This window comes from Camelus ferus, chromosome 25, assembly GCF_009834535.1.
Source record: "Camelus ferus isolate YT-003-E chromosome 25, BCGSAC_Cfer_1.0, whole genome shotgun sequence".
NCBI lineage: Eukaryota > Metazoa > Chordata > Mammalia > Artiodactyla > Camelidae > Camelus > Camelus ferus.
The window spans coordinates 32,645,288-32,664,050 of record NC_045720.1 but is presented as its reverse complement, the minus strand read 5'-3'; the positions used below and the strand labels follow the sequence as shown (position 1 = coordinate 32,664,050).

The following is an 18,763-nucleotide window of genomic DNA, read 5'->3' as shown; positions in this document are numbered from 1 at the left end:
ATGTTAATTTGTATTATACTTAATACTATATAGGTTATAATTAAAACTTTGAGCTAATTCTTGGAACCCAGACTGAAAGGAGCATTGCATATAATCTGACTGAGTCGAGAACTCGTGTGCCGCTCCTTGATTCAGAGACAGACCCCGGCAACATGGCTGAGGGACGCCGAGTGGAAGAGAAGAAGGAACACAGTGTAGCGTATGCATTGTCAAGGCCACTCCTGGGGGCAAAACAAAGGCGTCATCTCACCAGTGACTTTCCAAGGAGGGTGGAGCAGGCCTTCAGAGTTGTCCACCTGGGCACTGACCACGAGACGACTTCTGCACCAGCTCCTTGCCCCACATCGCTTGTGGGCTGTTCCTGGGGCCATTGATGCGCCCAGCACTTCCGGGCTGTTCGTGTGTTGACAGAGCAGCACTGGTGTCGGCCCACCAGGAAGCTCAGGGAGGAAGGGAAGGGAAGGAGCCATCACTGTGAACGTCCACAGGGAAGCTTCTTCTGTCCTGAAGCCCTGACTGTGGGGAAGCCAAGAGCTAGCCCATGAGTCTGGCCATCAGAGGTGACCGACTTGCTAGCATAACATGCAAGCATTCTCATTTGAATTACAGCACAGCCATAAGGAAGACCACTGCAGAAGCATTGCAGAGATGTCTGAGGTCTTCATCATTCTCCCCAAAGGCCTTACTTATCCTTTCATGCTCTAGTCTTTTTAACTACCTTCCATAACCTCCCCTTGCTTAGTTAATCTTCTTTCGTTGTTAACTGTCCTGACCCTGCCAAACAGTATTTGTCAATGGCTTTCTATGTGATCCTAGCAAATCTCCAACACTGGTTTTATCGGTTTCACAAAACAATGCATCTTCTCCCAGATTTGGGATTCCTCCTTGCAGTGAATGTGTAATGTGTTTGCAATTAGCAGGGAGCACAGCCACCGAGCGACACCTCCCTCCGTGGGCACGGCTTTCCTCTCCACTGTCAGGACAGAGAGAGAGCCAGCCCCCTCCTGGATAGCTGCACCTAACTCAGCCGAGCCCCATAAGACGAACAAGATCTCAGCACTGTATTAGCAAGTGCCAGAAACATCACTGACCAACAGGCATTTGCACAGGATAGAAGACAGAAATGTCCTGCCACTAAAATCCTGGCTACAACCAACCACCCATGACACACATTACCCTGAGCCACAGCCCCAGGTTTTGACCAGCCCAGGTAAGTGGCTCCCTTTGCAGGGAGAACAGCGGATGGGAGGCAGGGGGAAGGGTGAGGAAGCATCTCCTAAAGCCCTAACTGGAGGCAAGAATGCTGAGGCTCAGGGAGTGATAAGGATCTGAATAAGTCAGGAGTTTTTCACTTCATTTCTCAAGAGTGATGTTGTGAAATCGGAGTGGCCTCAGAGCTCAGGTGTCCAGGGTTCAGCGGGTGTTCATTTCATAACCTGAGCCCAGAAGCGTTCATCTGAGTTGGACTGTCACTGAGTACCTGCAGGGGTGCTGCCAGCAGCAACTCAAACAAAAGCCCAGAGCCTCTCTGGGCCTGGAAAGGCACAGGTAGAATCCACAAGGCCTCGGCCCACCAGAAACAGACTTTCCTCTGCAGGAGCCAGCCTTGTTTTTGCAAAGGGTGGTGATTACCAGTTGATCTGACGCAGGCAGGGTTGTTCTAGGGCAAAGGGAAGCCACTTCCAAGGGAACTGAGGCCAGCGCCAATACCAAGTGGGTGGGCACTGCCCACTTTGCTGATGCAGCCCTTCTGCCTGCCAACTCCCTTCCCACCTCCGCAGCTGTGAGAGGCTAGAGTAACTCGCCGACACACCCATTCCAAGGCTTAGCCCTGCTTCCAGCATATGACGTGTTGAAGGGTCAGCTCTTGACTATCAAATGACAGGTAATCATTGGTTTCCTTCAAAACAGCAGCTGAGCCCATGTTCGCTGCAGGAGGATGGCAGCACATGGAGAATCTTCTTCTGCCATCTGGACTAGGAACTGCCATTCACAAGTGTCTATCCAGAGCCAAGCCCCTTCATTAAGTCACAGAGGGATCCTGCGAGGCATGATCATCCCCAATATGCAAATAGGAATTGAGGCTCAGAGAGGTAAAGGAACTAGCCCAAAGTAGCCCAGCAGGTTGGTATCAGAGTGGGGGTTCCAATGCACATTGTTGGTCACTAAGGCAGACAGAGCTCTTTCCACTGTATCTGCTGTCCCTTTAAGGTATGGACCAGCATTACTCAACGGAGATGCTGTTGGATCTCGGGCAGGACAATTTGTCCTTAACAGTACTGCCCAAGTACTAGCATTCTGACCCGCCTCCCTGGTGTCTCCTCCTGTCATTGTGACAATCCCAGCCAACTCACGCATTTCCAACACCCCATGTGGCTCAACAGAGACCCCAGGGGCACAATGCTCAGTCTGGGAGCCCAGCTCTGAGCCTTTCCTCCCACCATGGCACCAGATATCCTACACAGAAGATCCACAGGAGTGCCCCACACCTGGGACGGGGCCTCCAGGGGGCTGGGGGACACCTGCGCCAGGTCAGGAGAATTCTCATTACTGCAGGTCTTTTGTCTCATCAGGCGTTGAATACAACTCAGAAGGCTCTCATCTCGTCTTCTCTCTGGGGAGCCCCCAAAGCCAGATCAGCCTTTGGCAACACTGAGAATGCAGTGAAACTTATTTCTGTTTCTCTCTTGCTTTCCATTTGGTGTTTCTCTCCCAGCACCCTCAGGGAACCTCTCTGTCTGGTGTTCCCCAACACTGGCACCTCTATTTCCCCATAATCTCCTGCCACCTACACCCCCCACCACCACCCACCAACGTGCTCTCAGTGTCCCCAGCTCCCTTCTGGAGTAAACACAAGCTAACTCCGTCGATTGAACCAATGGTGAGTGATGATGTCTGTTGCCTCTGCCAGGGATATTTGTGCTTTGAAACTGTATTAACTTCACAACCTTATTAAAAATGGGCCCAGAACTGGAACAGACATTTCTCCAAAGAAGATATGCAAATGGTCAATGAGCACATGAAAAGACGCTCAGCATCACTAGTGATTAGGGAAAAGCAAATCACACCACAAGGAGACTCCACCTCACACACATTAGGATGGCTACTAGCAAAGAAAAAGAAAAAGAAAAAAAAAACCCCGGAAAATAACAAGTGTTGGTGAGGATGTGGAAAATTAGAACCCTTGTGCATTGCTGTTGAGAATGTAAGATGGTGCAGCTGCTATCGAAAATAGGATGGTGGTTCCTCAAAAAAGTTAAAAGTAGAATTACCATGGGATTCAGCAATTCCACATCTGGATGTATAGCCCTCAAAAATAGAAAGCAGGCTTTCAAAGAGGTATCTGTTCACCCACGTTCATAGCAGCATTATTCACAATAGCCAACATGTAGAAACAACCCAAATTCCATTCACATCAGTGGGTGAATGGATAAACAAAAATGCTGCACATCCATACAATAGAATATTATACAGCCTTAAAAAGGAAGGAAGTCCTGACACATCCTGCAACATCAATAAACCTTAAGAGCATTATGCTAAGTGAAATAAGCCAGTAACAAGACAGACACTGTATGATTCCGCCTGTATAAGGTAGTCAGATTCAGAGACAGAAAGGAGACGGTGGTTGCCAGGGCTGGAGGGAGGGAGGACTGAGGAGTTGTTGTTTAATGGGTACAGAGTTTCAGTCTTGCAGCATGACGAGAATTTTCGAGATTGGTTGTAAAACAACCTGAATGCACTTAATTAACACTATTGAGCCGTACACATTAAAATGGGTAAGATGGCAAATTTTATGTGACGTATATTTTGCCACAAGATTTTCAATGCCAAAAAATCCCTGAAATCCGTTTATTTACAAAGCAAATTTTATATAACTCCTATGAACAGAAAACCAGTAACCATAAAAATTAACTCAATAAAAAGAGATTTATTAAATCCTAACTTCAGAAAAAAACTTATTAATCCCAAATAATGAATTGTGGTGCTTCTGACGTCTGGCCAGGGTGGTCTAGGGGAGGAAGATCTCCGTGTTAGGGGGAAGTCGTTCAGGCCAGAGGGCTGTCGGAGCCGCCCACCCCTTCCCTAGATGGTCCTTGGAACTCTGTGAGTGACTCCAGCTATATCCAGGGATTCAGGGCTTTGGACCAGAGCCCCCTAGCATCAGGCCTAAGGGTTATAATCACTTTATGGGCTCCAGGGCTGCCCTAAATGGCCCATCGGAAAGCTAATTGCATCTGGCCTTGGCCCAGGGGAACAAAACAACCCAAATGTAAGTGATGGGGACACTTGGAAGTGACACTCTATGGTCTGGGCCATCAGTTGAACCCCTCATGTGCGGGAAAAGATCCAGCAGTCCCCACATCCCACCCCAGAGGGGAGATGGAAGAGCTGGTGAGTCTGGCCCTGCCCTTTAACATGGGTCACAGCCTCGGCCCTAAAGGGGAAAGGGGAAACCAGGGTGTGCCAGGCCCAGGGAGACTGGGAAATCATCACACCGCAAAGTCACCGATTTGTTATGTAGGCTTTTATGTGGACATTCTGAAAACCTACTAAATCCCTACCACGCCAGCTGCTTCCCTAGGCACTGAGGGTAAAATTAAGCCACCCTGGAACTGACAATCTGTCAGGAGAGATGCACTTAAACGAGCAGTTACAATATAGGAGCATGGTGAAAACTGCAATGGGACAAGAGAAGGTGCTACCGGGATAGAGCGGGAGCTGCATTCAGCTGCCCAGAGGGGCTTCCTGGAAGAAGGGGCACTTCAACCACGAGTTGGGAGTAGTAATAACACTCCTTCATCCTTAAACTTGAGAGACGGTCCATGTCCCAAAGAAGCTGAGCTCTTTTTTTTCCCACAAAAATTACCTTAAAAAAAAAAAAAGGGAGAAGAGAGTTGCTTTTATCTGAGCCTTTAAAAACTTTCATTTCGCATAGCAAAGAGCCTTTTCTCTAAGACTTTATCTAGCCAACAGAGGCCTGTTTAGAGAAAGCGTGTTAGGCTGACATGACCTTCACTGGTGCTAGTTTGTAGAGACGCTAGTTTTATGGATGTTTATAGAGGTGACCACATAAATCTGGCTAAAAATAAAGAAGGCACAGGAATACAACACAGATTTAGAGATTATTCCTGGGGTGGTGGCCCTCCAGTGGTGTTAGATATTGTGAAACTGCGTGCCAAAGAGCCCTCAGGATACAAAACAAGTGGATTTGCAGATACTAACTGCTATATATAAAACAGATAAACAGCAAGTTTATACTATACAGCACAGGGAACTATGCTCAGTATCTTGTAGTAACTTATGGTGAGAAAGAATATGAAAACGAATATATATATGTTTATTTATGACTGAAGCATTGTGCCGTACACCAGAAACTGACACATTGTAAACTGACTATACGTCCATAAAAATAAAAAAACAAATGGTCCCCTTGAAATACCACCATAGAAGCAGTGGATAGTGTCCTGTCTGTCTTACAGTGGATTCAGAAGGGCTACAGCTTGGCGGTTCAGAGGGAAGCAAAGACAACGGCTGTGCTCTGGGAAGAGAAAGACCTGGGTGCCAAAGACATCTGCAGTAAAAGAAAATATTTTAATGAAATGAAAATAAAATACTTTATGTGTTATGTAATTTTAAATATATGTGTATCCTTAAATTAGTAAATACTTAAGTTGTTGACTATCTAGTTAACCTATTTCTTAGGGTTTGTATAATCTGGTTGGCAAAAAGCAGAACACTTTGGGGGAACCTCCTCACTGAGGGGGTGGAAGACTGCCTGGTCTCCTGGGCTGCCTTCTAGGTGGGCAACGTGAGAAGTCACTCCAGACCTTGGCCAACCTCCACGAATGTATTGGGAACCTACCTGGATATTGTGGAGTGCTACTTAAAGGAAACCATGGCCCTCCCTTCCGAGAGTTTGCACTCTAACAGGGAGACCAGACACGAGGGTGGGAACCCCATCTGAGGAGAGGAGACAGCAGGGTGAGGCGGGCACTGGCATGGCCTCCTTGTGAAATCATGTTCTGCAAACTCAGGTCTGCTGTGCCTTGAACTGGGAAGCATCCTGTGTCCATGGGCACCCATCAACAGAAACTGGAGGCAAGAGAGAAGAACCCAATTAGCCCAGAAGTTCCCTGTCTTGCTAGTGTGGCCCCCCGGGAAATGGAGAGGTTGATGGTGGTCCCTGACAAGCCAATGCCTGATGGGCAAGGCAAGGGATCACAGGGAGCCCTTTACTTTGGGACTCTCCTCTGCTGTGTCGCCAGGCCCCTGCCATCCTTCTGAGATCATGAGATCCTCCCTGGAGCCCGATCTGGTGCTCTGTAGGCAGTCTGGGTACCGGGCGTCCCTGTGCCGCAGCTCCTGCATTATCTGTGGCTGTGGAAATGCCCCACATTTGTGATTTGTGGAAATTAAACCAAGTGCCCAAGCTGCACGTCAGCTGTGCGCTTTGCCTGTGCCCACAGGCCCTCAGCTCTCTGCCAGTGGCCCTCTAATACCACAGCGCTCCATCCTGAGCTTGCCAGTCGGGCACCGGCCTGGCTGAACTCATCAGAAGCAAACACCTGGGCAGAGCAGGCAGAAACAAATTTGTTTTACAGCCGCTACCTTGAAGGCGACACTCATCCCTTTCCCAAAACGTGCTCCATCGGCGACTTCTAAGTGAAATTCATGGGAACGTTACTTGGCAAATCGCATGCTGACATGTTTATCTTGTTAGCTGTCAAGATGAGTAAGGATGCACGTTGAATGCCATCATTCAGCCTGAACAGAGAAAACGCTACCACTCAAGAAATCTGACATAATAAATACATTTCCTAATGCGATTTGTCGGCTTTATATTAATCCTTTGTTCTGGGCTTGTCGCAATTGACCTTAAATAGACCTAAGATGACCTGGGGACTAGAGGCCTCGCGTTGTCACAGATAAAGCCATGAGCTACCAGCGCCACCTGCAGATATGTGTGATGGAGCGGCTATCCAGCCTGCACCCGTGTATTTCACCTGTCTTTTTGTATCTAATTACCCTGAAGAAGCCACTGAAAACTACAGGTTCAGGCCTTGCCATCAGCGCCAGCAGAAAGCCAAGGGGCGGGTGAGGTCATTGTCACATTTCTTAACAGTCCTGCCCACCTTTCCAGAAGCCAGAGCACCGCCCCGAAGTGAGCTCAAAGGCAGAGGAAATAAAAGCGTGGATTCTGGGGACACGAACATTTCAAGGTACTGAAGGACTTCAGGGAAGTGAAGAACGCTGCCCCTCCCCTGCCCGGCTGGGTCAGCTCTGGTCTGACCTCAGGCAGCAGAGTAACTCCTGCCTCATCTGGGACAGTTTGGGAGTCTTTAAAAAAAGAGGGCAAGCCCACCCCCTCCCATGTCCTAAGGGGACAGCCTTCCTGGGGCACAGCACCTCTGAGTGAGGTCAAGGGCCCAGGACTCTGTACCCATTAGAGCCACGCAGGGCGCGGCCTGATCTGCAGACCTGAAGTGACCCACCCCCCAGCCCCCAGAGGAGGGTGAGCTTCCGGTCCCAGGCCTGGGAGCTCTGGAGTCAAGTTCAGACTGGGCAAAAAAGAGCTGCAAGCATAGCTTCATGTTCTCCAAAGGCTCTGTTTTATCTTTAAATGTGTAAAACATTCACACGGTGGGCTTGCTCTTTTAAGATAATCGAAATTCAAAACTTCTCCCCACATCTCTGAGTAAAAGTGATTTTTCAGGAGATAATGAATGTACCTGGTTTGTTCACCCTGTGGTCTTCTGTCCTAACCACAGCTAGACTTATGGAACATCTGCGCCGAGGACCGTCCTAGAGCTTTCCTTTCCCTAAACCGCTGGAGCCTCACGGCTGCCCTCCGAGAGGCTATGGTAAAGCCACGTTCTGCCGATGGAAGCCGCGCCTCAGGGAGAGGACGCGGAGTCTCACACAGCTAGAAGGAAGCAGGGTTGGGGTTTGTGTTTAGTTTAGTCTGATCCCCAGACTGGTGCCCTGGACCACAACAATTCATTGCCTTCAGGCCTGAGAAGCACAGTCCTGGACTAGAGGCTGTTTTTTCTTAATGGAGGATGGACTTCTTTTCCCCTTAAATTGAATAATAGTCATTTTGCTATGTTGTGTTAATTTCCAGTGTACAGCATAGTGATTCAGTTCATATTCTTTTTTATTATAGGCCATTACAAGCTACTGAATACAGTTCCCTGTGCTATATAATATAAACTTGTTGTTTATCTATTTTGTATATAGTTGTTAGTATCTACAAATCCCAAACTCCCAATTTATCCCTTCTCACCCCCTTCCCCCACTGGTAACTATGTTTGTTTTCTATGTCTGTGAGTCTGTCTCTGTTTTGTAAATAAGTTCATTCTTGTCCTTTTTTTTTTTTTTTTCAGATTCCACGTGTAAGTGATATATTTTTATTTCTCTTTCTGGCTTACTTCACTTAGTATGACGATCTCCAGATCCACCCATGTTGCTGCAAATGGCATTATTTTGTTCTTTTTATGGCTGAGTAGTATTCCATTGTATAAATACACCACAACTTCTTTATCCAGTCATCTGTCGATGGACATTGAAGTGGCTTCCATGTCTTAGCTATTGTAAATAGTGCAGCTATGAACATTGGGGTGCATGTATCTTTTCGAATTAGAGTTTCCTCTGGATATATGCCCAGGAGTGAGATTGCTGGATCACAGAGGATGGATTTTAATGACACCCCCACAACAAGGACAATAATAACATCAATAACAAACAATGGTGTGTGCACAGCCAGGCCGTGAGTGTGTGGAGGGACTAGAACCCATTGCTCCTTCCTCCAAGTCCGGCCCCCACGCAGCCAGTCCCGCGGGGAGAAAGTCTCAGAGGTTCAGCCCACCGAGAGCTGAGGCCCCAGGCCAGCCTGCCTCCTCCCGGAGCCCACCAGAGGGCGACGTGGGGACTCACACACACAGCTGCCGCAGTCCAGAAGGCTCTGCACCCACAGGGTGCCTAGAGTTTGCTCTTGTGTGAAAATGTATGTGCTTTCAAAGGGCACTTCTCAAAAGAAGTTTCAGTGCCTGCCTTCACCAGAACTTTTTCCTCAAATTATACTTGCTGGCAGGTCCCTTCTAAGAAAATAATGTGGGGGAATTCCTCTGGTCACCCTGATAAAGGAAGGCACCATGAAGTCCCTTCCCAAGATGTTGACTCTAATGGGCAGCTTGGCAGACGACATGGAGGTTAAACATTAACTGAGATGGAGTCCAAGATACAGGGAGCACGTGTCCTCTGCCTCAGGCTAGCAGCGGGGCTGCTCATTCTTTGGTTCATGGGATGTTTACTGAGCACCTACTAGGTGCCTGGCACTGTAGTGGATGCTGTGCATAATGCAGGATGTCATTCCTGATTGTAGGACTTCAAAGTCAAGTAGAGAAAATCTCTATCAGACAGAAACATCTGCCTCCGCTTAGAGCGTGTGAGACAAGAACTCACGGATGCACGGCAATACGTAACGCGAGCTCACAGTGACTGAGCACATTTACGTGTCAGTCACTGCCGGTACCAAACCACTGGCGTGTGTCACCGCTTTTGAAATGTATAAAACCCGTAGGTCCAATTAGCATCGCAGTTTATAGATAAGGGTACCGAGGCTTAACAATATTAAGTCACTTGCCTAACGTTGTACAACTGGGGCATTTCAGACCACGCTTCTCAGGATTTGACTCAGAGCTGCCTGACTCCAAAGCCATGATCTAAAGGGGCCTGGGTGCCATCCCAGCGCGGCCAGCAGCAGCCAGAGAGCAGCTTCTGACTCACAAGGTTGCTGAAGATTAAAGGTGTAAAGCCTATGCGGTGTTCCCACCCACTTCAGTCGTCAGCCATGAACGTGAAGGTCTTTGCCTCCGTGAACGGGGTCTGGACTGAGTGCCTCTTCGTCCACCTGTAGGTCAGGTGACAGTCAGCTGGGCAAGGCTTCAGAGAGGTGACCTGTAATAGGATTTTGAAGGAGCGATACCAGCTTGCCAGACACTGTGTTGTGGGGCGTGAGGGAGAAGGACACAGATATTCTACGCTGCGGGGACAACGTGAGTAAAACAGGGATGGATGGATGGAGGCGAGCGCTGGGCTGGGTGGGGAGAACAAAAAGAAGAAGCCTGAGAGGAGGGCAGGGGCAGGATCTGGAGACCTTGGAGGTCATGCTATCAAATTGCACTTGACCCTGAAGGCACAGAGAGTGCAATGGAAAGATCACTCTGCACAGGCCAGGAAGGTGGACTGAGGCCGGGAGACCTAAGTGGCAGCAGGAAGCCCAGTTAGAACACCGTGCACGCCACAGTGAGAGAGTCATTCGTTCATCTGTTCATTCAGTCAGTCCGTCAGGCAGCCAGTCAGCAAACATCTGACTGCCCATTCCAGAGAGTCCCGACGAACTTCCAGGAGCATGTGAGTAGGTCAAAACTATTTTTCATAATCCTGCTAAAACATTCTTTATCCCTTTCACCTTCATCCTCTCACAAATGTCTGTGGAGGTTTCCAGAGGTTACACAACAGGAAAAAACACAGCAGATGGAAAGCACAAGCAGGTGTGAGAATCCCTTGCTCGTTCATTAAGTCAGACATAGATTTAATACAGCAAGACCTTTCTGCTCATTAACTATTTTGCTTTGGGAAAATGCACTCATTTTTCATAAAAATAGCTTATTTATGTTAGCATGTAATGGGTTAATAAATATTTTTAAATAAGTTTTTTTTTAATTTCTGCTTTAATATTCAATATGGTAAATATTGACAGATACAGCCTGTACAAAACACTAGGCAGCGTCCAGGACTCTAGGAATAAAGCAGTGGACTGGCCTTCATCCCTGTGCATAGGAGGCTGTGGCTCTAGTGGGGTGAGATGAAGGGCTAACAAGCAGTGACATCTCAGGAACCTCCCCTGTGGGGGGGCCTCAAGCAGGTAACGTGGCAGGTGGCGAGGTGGCTGCTGCATCCTTGCGTGGACAGCAAACTCACCCTCTCTTGCTCTCACTGAATGCCCCTGTCCCCAGGGCACCGCTTCCTCTGAGGGCCTCTCACTTGCTGCCACCTGTCCCTCCCACACCCCTCCGGGTATAAGCAGACCCGGATTTATGGTTGGGGTCCTTCAAGCCCGGCATCGCTTCCTCCAACGCCCCTCCCTCCTTCCTGCTCAGGCATTGATATTTTGTTGAAAGCTTCCCAGGACCAGTCAAGGATCATTTCCCTGGACACTCACACCATTCATCTCACAGATGAATTTTTCACACTCTTTTTTCCTCAAATGACTCTTCCCTATCCTCATTCACAGCTTCTTAACGCACTGAGAAAATCGAAACAACTCAAAAAGAAGTTGCATTCTCCTCTCGCCACCACGTGGGTGCTCAGACCTTCAGGGTCCCACCCCCCTGGCCCTGTGGATGCAAGCTCCCAACTCCCCTCCTGAGCCCCGCCGCAGAGCCCTGCCCTTGAGTCCCACCCCCTGGCTCCAAACCTCTTGCTCCAGCAGCCGTCTTTCTCTCTCCTGCTTCATTCATTCTTCACTCTTTACTGAAACTTTCCCATGAGCACACAAATACCATTTCTCTCATTAAAAAAATTCCCTTTACTTCACATCCCTCTCTAATGTGCCATTTCTCTGCTCTCTGTTTTACAGTAAAAGTCTTCAGATGTGTTGTCTCTCCTTGGGGTCTCCAGTTCCTCCCTTATTCATTCCTGAACCCACTCCAGTCATAATATCACTCCCACACTCCCCCGAAACAGTGTCCTGATGATGCCTGAGTCCTAGACCAGTCCCCGCTGTGTCCTCACCTTGTCTGACCCTTTCAGTGCTTTTTACCCAGTAGATCACGTACTCCTCTTTCAAACACTTTCTTTCCTTCCAGAACACCCCTCCCCAGGCTTCCTGCCCTCATGAGCGCCTCATTCTTAATCTCCTTTGCTGGTTCCTTCTCGCCTCCCTGAATCCTGTTAGTCCCTGGATTCAGTTGTAAAACCTTTTCTCTTTTCTTAAGTGTAATCGCTCTGTAGATGATTTCAATCTGTCTCAGTGCTTTAAATACTACCCATTTGCTGCTGACTTCCAAATTTATATCGCCTGAACCTCTCTTCCCTTAACTACAGACACATAAATCCAAACTATCAATAGCCATCTCGAACTTCACATATCCAGAACCAAACTCCTACTCCCACCCCCAAAACCTATTCTTTCCGAAGTCTCTCTCTTTCATCTCCATAAATGGCAACTCCATCCTTCCAGGGCTCAGACCAATAGCCTTGGATTAACCTTGAGTCCTGTCCAGGGAGTTGAGCTGTATGGTGCAGGCGCAGAGGAGGGGGAGGGTTAGACTCAATCAAGGTTGAAGTTTTGCCACAAAAGTACCACAGAGGGAGGGAGAGGGAGGCAAGAGGACAGAATGTCCCCACAGACTCTAAGCTAGATAAGGAAGGAACTGAGGGCACAATGAGATTGGTGTTAACTGAAACGTTGATTGGGTCCAGCGGCTGGCAGGCTCCGTGGAGTCAAGGGTTGTTCGGGGAATAAACAAGGTAGTGGTCTGAATAAGATACTTGAAAACAGGATTTTGGTTATCGTGTGGTTGTTTCACCCGGGGCCATGCATAGTAATATGGCCAAGGGAGCACGATGTCCAGGTGCAATGGAGGGACTTAGCCACTGCTGCCCTGAGGCTGTCAGTGTCCTGAGTGGCCCAGGATCGCCTGCCTGGAGGTTGAAGAGGAAAATCCCCACGGTTCTTTGCGCATCCTTCATCTCTGTTTTTGTTTACATATCTGCCTCTCAGACTAGAAAGCAAATCCAATGCCTATCACAGAGCCTGGTGTCCAGGAGGCACTACATAAATGCGTTTGGTTCTTTTTAAAATCAAAGGGGCAGAGAGGAGATCACTGGATCAGGTGATGATGGTTAAAATCTTCCGAAACCAAGTCTTGAGGCCGGCAGCCACATCGCCTGCCCTGTGAGCTCCTCCCTCTTAACCTACATGGTCGCGATCTTGACCTGCCATTTATTCAGGCATTCAGGAGGACAAGCCAGTGAGCTCCCCCTGTAAAGTCAGCTATTTTCTTCCTGGGGCTCCAGATCCAGGTCCTTTTGAATCCACACATCTTTGTGGAGCAGCTGTGAGAGTACTCACAGTCCTCGCCCTTCGTTTCATGATGCCTGGGAAACCTCAGGTGCCAGCAGAAGAACTGTGCTTCTCTTCCAGAATAACTGCTTGGGAATAACTCCTGGTTCTGGGGTTGGAAGATTGTCTCTCTAAGACTCTAAGTACAGGCAATGCTTTGCTGCATTTCTGTAAATGGGACCAGCACTGCATTTTAGTCAAGATTTTACCTTACTAACCTGGGTTCCCGCTGGGCTTTATTATTGCAGCAGATAATATTATTTTATTATTCTGGCTTACACGGAATATTTTTTTGCCATGTAACAGTGATCTCTTAAATACTCGATCTAACGCACAACCATTGCTTGACATAATGAACCTACTGAGAAGCTTTGCATTCCAGTTGTCACTGGTCACCATGGAATCCAGGCTTCTCAGGACTCCCTAGAAATCAGAGACAGCCCTCTGCCCACACCTTATATCACTGGTCAAGCTTGGGTTAAAGCCCATTCTCACCCATTCTCTTCCGAACCCAACTTTATTACTACCCACATCTCAAAGAAAATATTCCAAATCCTAAGATTCTCAACATCTTTACTCAGCGTTCCAACAACTTCAGCTGAGCCTACCCAGCACTGTCTCCTCTTTAACTCCCAAAATTTGGAAAAGGAATACTCTTCAACTTATTAACTCCGTTTATTCATTATTCACTCACTCATTCATCATTTGCGTGCCAGGCGCAGTGCACACGGTCAGGCAGGCAGGCAGGCACACAAAGCAAGCATTGCAATGCTGACGGCAGCTGCTATAACGGAGGCATTACCGGGTTCAGTGGAGCATCTGCTGTTCCGTGCCACATTTTTCTCTCTCTTTGACATAATAAAGGCTAAGCTGTACAGAGCACGTAGTAATATGCCAAGAGTCATGCACAATTTAATTTTCCTCGGGACTGAATGTGAATGCGAAGCTGCTTGACATCTTTTTGCTTTGGTTTCCTCATCCAAAGAGTCTTCACTTGCTAGGTATAAGCATCACATTGGTAACTTTCTTCAGTAACTGCAGGCGTCTACAGGCATCGGCTGGTTTTAGCCATTCCATTGTTTCTTCTAGGACGACTGGATGCTGTTTTAAAAGTGCCAGCGGATGTTGGTTTCAAAATTCTTCTCTTGCTGGCCCTCCAGTGCTTACTGGATGTGTAGCTCCTATGGTTTGGGGCCATGGGCAGGGGTGGGTCAGAATCTGCTTTCTCACCGCCCTCCCCTGATAAGTCTTCCAGGTACTCATCTGGCATTGGGGAGGGAGGAGGAGGGGGGCACCTCTTAGCTGAGAGCCTGTGGTGAGGTGTTTTGGTGGTTGGTGCTCCAATCCAACTCACTGTAGATTTGGCAAGGATGGAGAGCTGTACCATCCCTGCTGACAGCCTCTCATCCCACACAACCCCTTGGGCATCAGTGGATCACTTTCAAGAGTCTTCTGGCAGAAGCCCCACTGCATTCCTCTTGCTCTTTTCTGGGGCAGGTTCCACTGACCCACAGACCACCCCCAACCCATCTCTCCTCTGCAGCCCCCCAGGTGCAGAGTTTCAGGGGTGACCAATGTCCCCTCTCCACCTGACTTCGCCTTCTGGCATCCCTGCTGACACCCCAGTACTCTAATGAGTTGGAGGAGCAAGGACACAAACCCACACTGGGCTGGGCAGGGACCAAATCCTGAGGTCTGCCATGGTCTACCACGCAGTTGTGTTTGTACTTTAGGCAAGGTGGAGCCCCAGAGAATTTTGGACAGGGAGATGGCGTGATTAGATTCGTGTTTTATTACAGTCGTTCTCAGAGCACAGTAGAGACTGGGCAAGAGTGTGAGACCAACAGCAGGGATACCAGGAAGGAGCTGACGCCAAGCTTTCCAGCTTGTGATTGTTCACAAATGTAGCCAATCTTGAAAATCATTTTTGCTTTGCGACATAATCTAAAAGTGATTCAACAAGCCTTGGGCAAGTTGATCTTGTCTACCTATGGACGGCTGTAGTGGGTTGAATGTATCCCCCCAAAAGGCATATTGAACTTCTGCCAAGTGATGTGAATGGGATAGGGTCTTTGCAGATGTGATCAAGTTAAGGGCACTAGGCTTAAGGTGAGCCCTAAATTCAATGACTTATAAAGACAGGGGAAATTGAAGGCACAGATATACATACAAAGAAGAAGGCCATGTGAAGAGGGAGGCAGGATTGCAATGATGCAGCTACAGGGCAAGGAACTCCAAGGACTGCCAGCAGCCAGCAGATGCTAGGAAAGGCCGGGAGGGGTTCTACCCACAGCCTCAGAGACAGCACATCCTTGTTGATGCCTTGATTTCCAGAGCTGTGAGACAGTAAATTTCCATTGTTTTAAGCCACTAAGTGTGTGGTCATTGACTACAGCATCCCTAGGAAACAAATACAAGGGCCGGATAATTACAAAACATTAGAGCTATCTAGACCCATCAGACGAAGAAGCTGAAGCCCAGAGACATGACTTGGCTTTCAAAAGTCCACAGAGGGTCCAAGGCAAGGGCAGTGTATTGCAAGGAACCAGCCCAGTCCACCCTGGCTGTCCTTTCTGATACCTCCCTGGCTGTCCCCCTTTTTTTTTTAATTGAAGGATAGTAGGTTTACAATGTTGTGTTAATTCCCAGTGTACAGCATAGTGATTCAGTTGTGTGTGTGTGTGTGTGTGTGTGTGTGTGTATACTCCTTTTCATATTCTTTTTCATTATAGGCTATTACAAGGTATTGAATATCGTTCCCTGTTGCTATACAGTAAGCCCTTGCTGTTTATCTATTTTATATGTAGTAGTTAGTATCTGCAAATCCCAAACTCCCAATTCATCCCTCCCCATCCCCTCCCTAACGCCAACCATAAGTTTGTTTTCTATGTCTGTTGAGTCTATTTCTGTTTTGTAAATTAGTTCGTGTCCTTTTTTTTTTTTAAGATTCCACGTATAAATGATATCATACGGTATTTTTTTTTTCTCTTTCGGCTTGCTCATGGCTGTCCACTTTTTGACTTCACATTCCCTGCTCCTGCTCAAACACATACCATGGTTGTATTGGCCAGCTTGGGGTGCTATACCAAAATGCCATTGACTGTGTGGCTTAAACAATAGAAATTTATTTTCTTGTGGTTCTGCAGAAGAGCAGTCTGAGCTCAAGGTGCCAGCAGAGTTGGGTTCTGGTGGGACCTCTCTTCCTGGCCGCCTTCTTCCTGTGTCTTCACCGTGCCTCTCCTCAGTGTGTACCGAGGGGGAGATGCCTCTCTTCCTGTTTCCTCTTCTTCTAAGGCCATAGTCCTAACCGATTAAGGCTCCACCCCCATTTAACTTTAATGTCCTCCTCACAGGCACTGTCTCCAATACAGTTACGCTGGGGGTTAGGGCTTCAACATGAGTTTTGGGAGTGTCTTGGTTCAAGCACTGGGTAGCTACTAAACAGCAGACATTCATTTTTCCCACAGGTCTGGAGGCTGGGAGCCTGAGGTCAGGGTGCCAGCGTGGCTGAGTGCTGGGGAGAGCCCTCTTCCAGGTGGTAGCCTGCCGGCTTCTCACTGCATCCTCACAGTGCAGAGAGAAGCGAGGTCTCGGGACCCTTATAAAGGCCCTAGTCATGCGGCTCCTCCCCCGTGACCTTGTCTGATCCTAATCACCTCCTAAGACCCCCACCCCCAGTACCATCACATTGGGTGACAGGGTTTCAACAGATGAATTTTGGGGGACACAAACATTTAGTCCCTAGTAGGGGAGGAGGGGCACACACTTCAGTCCATAGCAATACTTAAGGCAAATTTATATCATTCTTCATGTGTTTTTTGTTTGTTTGTTTGTTTTCACTACAAGACTATAAGCTCCTTAAGGAAAGAAATGTATTTTTACGAATTTTTAGACCCAGTACAGTACCTGGTCCATGGTGAGCACCTAAAGAATATTCAATGACCTTATTAACAGAGTCATTTCTTTGCAAGCTGCCCAATTGTCTCAACCCTACGGTCAGTTCCCATCCTATGCAAAAGTATATGTGGAAATAGATTTTGCAGAGTTGCCAGCAATTAATGTGTATTCCATGAAAAGAAAATATTTCATGTTCAAATAGGCTTGGGGAGTGCTAGGTTATAAATAGTTAAACCTTTTTCTCTACGTCAGCTCTGCGAGGAGTCTTTAATATGCTAATACTCTACTCTCCAAGATGAATATCCGTAGTAATTGTTCTTCCTTCAGATCCACCCAACACCTGACTTGTACCAGGCGTCCCTCTTTTTCTGCGAAGTATATTTTGGATTCCTAATGGATTTTCATATTGTTTTTAAGCAGAACATGAGCCAAAGGCATCATCTTGTGAGCTGTAAATCTGTGCCAGCCCAGTTTGAAGATGCTGACATGGCCCTAAATGTCCCTACATGTATATTAAAATTCCCCACTTCTCTCTGCTCTGCAGCATCTCTGGGATCATCTACCAGAGCCCTTTACAGGGGAGAACAGGCACCGGAAGCAGGTTACCTTGATGTTGCATGACAATCACCTAGGAGATGAGCTGTGCCTTTCCATCCTGAGTGCAGCCCACGTAAATGGGGCTTCTCTGCATCCTCGCCGAGCAGTGGGACCACTCATCCAGTGTGGCGGACTGGGGGGTGTGGACACACTTCCAGCTCACCCCCTCCACTTGCCATTTTAGTGAAGATGGAGATGATGGCTCTGGGGAGATGATGTGGCTTTCCCATCATTAGAGCCACTGCTTTGCTTTGCTTTGCTTTTTAACATCCATTTTTTATCTTGTTAATGACGTATAGTTGATTTACAATGTTGTGTTAGTTTCAGGTGTTCAGTAAAGTGAATCAGTTATACATCTATGCAATTATTCTTTTTCAGATCCTTTTCCATTGTAGGTTATTACAAGATATTAGATGTAGTTCCCTGTGCCATACAGTATAGGTCCTTGTTTATCTCTTTTATAGTAGAGTAGCACTTACTTTTTCAAACAAAATATACATAAACATAATTTAAAGAGTCAAATATTTTCGGCAGTTTGTTACTTAAACAGTGATCCCTTACCTCCACCTCATCTCCAATTTACTGCTTCCTAGAGAGCCAACAATTTTCTAGTAAGTCTCAGCCTGGTTAAAACTGTAACTCAACCACCAATCGTTAGGAGGTGCTGATTGTAGGTTTTTTCCCCCTAATTGCTTCAGAAATAAGTATATGCTGTCTGGGGTGTTAGCTCAGGGGAGGGGAAGATGGGAAGGGACAAAGGCAGTGGTCATTGTCATTGGGGCAGAAGGGGACCATGGGGCGGCACACAGCACTTTCTCTTCCCTGGTTCTCAGCTGCGCTCAGTCCTGCCCTTCCCAGCCTTCTGCTTGCTCCTGGAGATTCACCTGAAGAGCTGGGATGGGCAATCGCCAGGGCTTTGGGAGACAATCCTCCCAGGTTCCTTGAGGCCTCTGCGGCCAGTTTCCCCATTTCCGAAGCAGCAGGATAGAGGAGGGGTCACAGCCCACAGTTACTCCGGAGGGGGAAAGGGAGCCCTGGGCACCTCACTCCTCCTCCCTGAGGGCCCCTCCCTTCCCAGCATTGAAGCTGCAGCAGCGAGCCCGCCTGGGTAGTCCACCAGAGGTCTGTCCCCTGCCTGGG

The 18,763-nt window shown here is 47.9% G+C and overlaps 1 long non-coding RNA gene across 1 annotated transcript; it reads right to left on the bottom strand.

Moving 5' to 3' along the window:
• Window positions 1–5,510: 5,510 nt before the first annotated feature.
• On the bottom strand, window positions 5,511–12,113 carry LOC116659793. The gene is made up of 3 exons (XR_004315151.1): window positions 11,480–12,113; window positions 5,864–6,093; window positions 5,511–5,572 (listed from the first exon to the last, which is right to left on the bottom strand). It is a non-coding gene; the product is annotated as an uncharacterized LOC116659793 (long non-coding RNA).
• Between the last annotated feature and the right edge of the window lie 6,650 nt (window positions 12,114–18,763).